The following is a 6760-nucleotide window of genomic DNA, read 5'->3' as shown; positions in this document are numbered from 1 at the left end:
AAACCGCTAAGTAATTAAATTAATTATATGAATATTATGCAATAAATAGGAGACATTAATTTATGATGCAACTGTTTTTTGTATAGTGCTGTGTCAGAATTTTCATCGATAAATATCAGTGGGAACTTCGTTCATTCTTCTAGATTATGTTGGTGCTTCAGCCAATGAAGATTTCAAAAAAGAAAAGAAAAAGAAAGACATTACTGCACTATATATTAGCTGCCCCAGTTAAGATATGAACGATAGAGGACCATGTCCGTGCATCAAACTCGGATTGATTCAAGCAGTGAAGAAAAATTTTACTCAATCAAGATTTGAAATTGTGTTTTGTGTTAATAGAGAATGACTCTAATTTGGAAGTCTTCCTCATCTGCTTTGGAGTAGGGGAAACAATAAAGACCAGTTCAATGGATTTCGTATATAAATACATTAGCTGGCCTTGCAGCATTTCTCACCACTCACCAAGCAATGTCTATCCTTGAAGAATTGAGTTCGTAGCTAACTAGCCTAATCACAATGAAAAGTTTCCTTTTGCCTTTCGTCCTCTTGGCCTTGGCTTCCTCACTGGCTTCCGCATTTGATCCCAGTCCTCTTCAGGACTTCTGTGTAGCCATAGATGAACCAAAGAGCGCTGGTATATGTTTACTCAATTCTCTTTCTGTATATTAATACAAACAGTCTTAACTCTTTTCCAATATGTAACTAGGCTAATTCTTGCTGATTTGATTGTTTGATGCAGTGTTTGTGAATGGGAAGTTCTGCAAGGACCCCAAGCTCGCCAAAGCTGGGGACTTCTACTTTTCAGTTAAAATGCCTGGAGACACAAACAATCCAGTTGGTTCAAATGTTAGCGCTGTGAATGTCGATCAAATTCCAGGACTTTAACACTCTTGGCATTTCAGCTGCCCGTATTGACTTTGCTCCTTATGGCCAAAACCCACCTCACACTCACCCTCGTGCCACTGAGATTCTTGTAGTTCTGGAGGGTACTCTTCTTGTTGGTTTCGTCACTTCCAATCCTAACAACACACTTATTAGCAAAGTTCTTAACAAAGGTGACGTGTTCGTCTTCCCCATTGGTCTCATTCACTTTCAATTCAATATCGGAAAAACAAATGCTCTTGCCTTTGCTGGTTTGAGCAGCCAGAACCCCGGTGTCATTACTATTGCGGACGCTGTGTTTGGGTCAAATCCTCCAATTAATCCAGATTTTCTTGCCAAGGCTTTCCAGTTGGACGTAAAAGTGGTGAAAGATCTCCAGGCGAAATTCTAGACAGATGATTAGAGAAATGTGTCAAATGCAGTGAATTACCTTCTATAATTTGAATAACGCTTGCCTATTTTATTGTTACAATGTTGTAATAAAGTGGTTACACATTTATATGTGCCTCGACCCAATTTGTTTGTTTCAGTTAGTGATATAACATCGTTCCTTTTATTTCTCTCTTCTCTATCGCAAATATCTATATAATTCATAATATAGATACATTTTTATGATGTGAAAACAAAATATGATTGATAAATGGATTCCATAAATACTAGGATTTCCTATAGCTTAGTCAATAAACTCGATTGCTTTGAAAATATATATTTTCTTTTGTAAGAAACTAGTAACATGTTGTATGTACTTAGGATGAATTTTATGTGCACTAGTATATTCATTCAAAGTTTCTCATTGTTATAAGTTGTTCTGTTATGCCTAAAAAATACAAGGGCTGACGTCAGGTCCATTCAGCCCACAAAAGTCAGATCATTGGAACAACCACAGCCTGCGTCCGTCAGGATAGTGGGTGCGCATCAGGCTAGTCAAGAGCTGTGGTGCTCCCACGTGTCCAATCCCTGCTCTAAATCGTGCAAATCACTCTGGAAGGTGGGCAATGTGACATAAAGAAGGATTTACACGGATAATCCCACCAACTTATAGATTTAGTGATCATTACCTCAAGGCATCCCACTATAAAATGGGAGCTTCTCTCTCATTAAAGGGGATTGGCATATTTTACGCTTGATTAATTACTCTCTCTTTCCCTAGAATTCTCAGCATTTGATACCTTGTAACATTATTGTAAAGTCAGTCAGCTAAAGGCGACCTGACCTTTATCATCTATATAAGTATCAGTGGACGTAGGACTTGCTACCTTAGCATCCGAACCACTTTAATAACTGTCTCCATTGCATTTACTATCTCTTTATCTGTTACATTCACGTGTATCTTCTGGGTTCGCACAGCATTTCACACGTGCTTTTCGTTGGTGTCAAAATCACGCATCAACATGTTCTAAAGATATCATAAAAAGGAAGGGCTCTCTAGGCTCTATGAAAATCCTTAAAGAGAGATTAGAATGTGAAATTCAATAGAAAAATTAAAGAATAACTGTGCAATCAACAAGCTATATAGGCTAACATTTCCCCACATACTTAATTACTTGAATGTTGAACGGTTAGACAAATTTTGCAAGTGATTAATAATTAAGCATGTTTGTAAATACTTTTGTCAACTTATAAATTCTGTGTGGCTACACTAAGTTTTGATGTCACAACATCACACTGTTTAGGCACAATCATTTTATAGTCTTTTGATGTCATGACACTTAGTGTTAGTGTGAAGACAATCACCTAATCAATTTTTTTATTACACATGTCGTGTCTCTATTAGATGTTAGGATTTTCTCTTGACCTGAGATATGTGTGAGTGGTCCATGTACATATGTCAGTAACTCAGATGGTGTACTAGAAATTGTTTAGTTTTTCAGAGTGGTCCCAAGAAAGCAGGTGAAAACTTTCTCAAAATAGTTAAACATGTAAGAGCTTGTCGGCTGGGTGTCTTTTGCATTGTTGAACAAGTTTTCTTTATATTCGTCTTCAATCCTACATTGTATTTTGAGCCTGAATATACCTCTGATAATTCTCTAAATATCCTTTGAGGTTTTCTTTATTTTTAATCAGGTTTTATATGATTTGGTAAGCTTAAACATACCTTGTTTAACCTTTGTTTGTTTGGGTATGTTTGGAATGTGGTTCCACTGTTGAGTGCTTGAAGGAGTTTTGAGCTGTTGGAGCTGAAGTGCGTCTTTGGTGTTGAAGTCTTAGTGGAGTTCAAGGCTATCCAAGTTGTATCCTGGTGGGAAGCTTGCTGTGGTAGTTAGAAGTTTAATCAAATGGTGAAGTTTGAAGTGTTGTGACAACAGGGAGTGTTCTTACAACTGATTCTTAACTTTGGCTTTGTAGTTGAACTATAAATATTTATCATAGTGGATTAGCTTTGTTTGGACTTGGTCCTATGAATGTAGGCAGGTTGCTGAACTATGTAAAATTGATTTGTGTGCTTTACATTATGCCATGAATGTTTAGTTTATGTTGATGATAAATGAGCCAACCTATAAGCACAAATGAACATGTTAACCCATTCCACATAAGTTTAATCAACTTGGTAAAGTTATAAAACTTGCAATGTTGCTTAAATTGAATCTTAATACTAGAGACCTTGGTAAAGGAAGCCCATGACTCCAGGCTCATCCCCTTGTAGTTGTGGAGCAGTTTTTTTTGGGTAAACCTGGTACTTGCCTTTCCCATGACTCAAACACAAGACCCTTAGGTATAGTTAACCCAATGACTAAAAGGTTTGCCATCCATCCATAAGGGGAGAGGTTTGTGGAGCAATTCTCCATAGCTTTAATGGTGTTTTTCAGCCTGGTTTGTTTGCCTTCTCATGTTGAGCTCATGCATGTTAAATTTTGGTTGTTTTCTATTTGGAATAGTGCCACTGTCTTTCATCTATGATTAATTAGCTTACGTAACTTACTCCAAGGGAACACAACCGTTTTTTTTTTTTTCAAGAATAAATTAGCTTTTCAGTTTGGAAAAAACAAAATTGAATGATAAAAATCATGTATTGGTTCTATAGGAAAAAAAAAAAAAAAAAGTAAGTTTATTTTTTTTTTACAATGTCTACATCTGTTCATTACATTATGTGGCCATTTGGATTGGGGGTAAATAAGATAACGGGGGTAATTTTCATTTATTTTGCAAGATTCCTGTGTTTGGTTTGCAAGTAATAAAATATTACTATAATCTTTTATTGCAAATAGTGTTTACTGTTGGTAATGTGGGGGCTGGTTTTATTACCTTGTTAGGGGGTGTTATTAAAACATTACCAGAGTAATATGATTTTTCTACCCTTTTTGCCCTTAATTAAAAATCATTTTGGACACAATTGCCCTCAAATCCAATCCCCCTACATTTGAGAAATTAGCTAAAACACCATAACTACAAAAAAGTTTAAAAGTTAACAAAATACCCTTAGCCACCCAAGACCATCGCCGGCCGTCAACCTCAGTCGCCGTATTGATGCATGACTGGCGGGATCTGGCCGATTGTGCACCAGTAAAGCTTTTTCTGGCTATGGATCTGAAATTGCCATATCTAGCGTTTCTATGGCCGTTTCATGGCCATAGATATGGTTGTTTTCCGGCTATGGATTTGTGATCCATGGCCATTTCCAGCTTTGCTGACACATGACCGGCCATATACGGCCAGTCATGCACCATTCCATCGACTACCGGTGGCTGCCAACGGTGGTGGCTGGCTGCTGGCAGTGGCTTAGGGTAGGTGGGGGTGATTTTGTTATAAATTAAAGTTTTATATGGCTGGGGTGTTTTAGGAAAATTTCAAATGTAGGGGATTAAAAGAATTGATTCAAAAAATAATAATAATAAATACTATTATATTAATATTTAAAAAGGAGGGTAATTAATAATCTATATAGCATACCCACCCATTTATCTTTCCAACTAAACATATTATTCACCAATTTATTCGAATCAACCAAACATATTTTCTAAACATTCCCAATAAACTTCAAGATGATTTTTTTTCCCTTAATATAATATACCCTTATAATAAAATATTATATGATCCAAACGCCCATGTGTGTCACAGACATTGGCCTTTTTATGGCTAGATATATATTGTTTTAATATAATTAAGCCAAAGTAATGAAGGAATCATAATTTTGAAAGCTTTATGAGAAAAACAACAGAAACTCAAAGCGGTTCAACTACATTAACGAAATTTGATGTCAATCCTTTTTTTTAACAACTCTCTTTATTCTTTTGACGAGCTCCTTCAACAATTTAACTTTAGGAGATCACTTGCTTTTTAAGAGAAAAATTGATCCTAACATGCAATTGATGATAATAAATTAAAATTAAAATAATCATTAAATTATATCTTCATTATACAAATGAATTTGTACATAAAACATAATTGGTCGCCATCAAATATATTGGTATTCTTTAGTTTTATTGTTTTGGTAAGAATGTTGAATTTTAATCGAAAGCAAAAATAGTTTAGTGGCATATACCACTTATAATTATGTTGAAAGTGAATGGACTCTTTTTTCCGTGTTCCATAACTAACCAGGTTATAAAATCAAACACATAGTTAAATAAATCATGTATATGTAAGATTAATAGCATAAATTTAAACATGAATTTATTCATGCAATTTCAATCATTTAATCACAAAAAACAGTATATCTAGTCTCAATTCAATGATAACCCAGGACATACATATTAGTTTATAAGATACTAAATAAATAGAATTAGGGATTAAACAAACCCGTTTGACCCATTGTTGAATGCACAAGATCTTCCAAATTGAATAGATTGATTGTCAATCAATAGGCTTGTCTTCCTGTCAGATATGCACAAATATGATAGATATTTCAATAATGCTAGATGCACAAAGAAATCTTACAAAGATTTCTGTACAAAATGATGTGGCAAGAAATGAATGAAAGAATAAATATGATGAGTTTGACTTTTTGTATTCATTCTTCCATTTATTTTTTACCACATCACTTTGTACATAAATCTTTGTAAGATTTTTTTACACATGTAACATTACTCTAGATATTTTACTAGGAATAATCGATCATGGGTTTGGAAAGGGACCTAGCCTTTTAATAATAATTTATTGGGCACTTCTATTATGAGCTCAATAAATTATGTAGCCTACACTTATATTGTCAAAACCCAAATCAATCAAAATTGAAGTGTATAAGGGAGTGTTTATCCAAACTTATAAGTTGGTGAAACTTGCTTATAAGCTCTAAAATTAAGCTAACCTGTTTGTTTATAATTTTTTTGAACTTATAAGTTGAGCTTATAAGCAAAAAAAAAAAAAAAAAAAAGTTGGGGGGAGGTACTTTTTTTTTTTTTTTTGCTTATAAGCACTCTGCTTATAAGTTAGTTTGACAAAGTGTATTACCATATTATCCTTGTTTACTTTTAAAATTCCATAGTATACCCTTGTTTAATGTAGTACATTTTTTAGTCATTTTATAATAAAATGTACTTATAAGCCACATCTTACTAAACACGTCAACTTCTTATCAGTCACTTATAAGTACTTTAACCAAACACGTAATTGCTTAAAATTTCAAATGCTTATAAGCTTAAATTAGCTTATAAGTACTTGTTGCTTATAAACTAATTTTCATAAGCTCAGACAAACACCCCCTAAGGCTTTTCAAAACAATAATCACTAGCTTATTACAAAATGTCATTGGACTATACATATATTTACATGGTTTTATTAAAATTAAAACATAATTAATGTTAGCCCACATTTGGGAAATTTCCGACATTCTCCCACTTGGACAACATTAATTATTTTTATTTTAATTTAAGAAAAGAAAATAATTTTTAATGCCCAAGTGAATAAACATTTGATTTTAAAGTGGTCATTGTTTTAAGAT

General features: G+C 33.9%; 1 pseudogene; it reads left to right on the top strand.

Annotated features, from left to right (window-relative positions):
- The first annotated feature begins 513 nt into the window (after window positions 1–513).
- LOC116111446 lies at window positions 514–1426 on the top strand (annotated as a pseudogene).
- The last annotated feature ends 5334 nt before the right edge of the window (window positions 1427–6760 follow it).

Source organism: Pistacia vera, unplaced genomic scaffold (genome assembly GCF_008641045.1).
Source record: "Pistacia vera cultivar Batoury unplaced genomic scaffold, PisVer_v2 Contig638, whole genome shotgun sequence".
In the NCBI taxonomy this organism is placed as follows: domain Eukaryota; kingdom Viridiplantae; phylum Streptophyta; class Magnoliopsida; order Sapindales; family Anacardiaceae; genus Pistacia; species Pistacia vera.
This window is presented reverse-complemented; position numbering and strand designations above follow the sequence as displayed.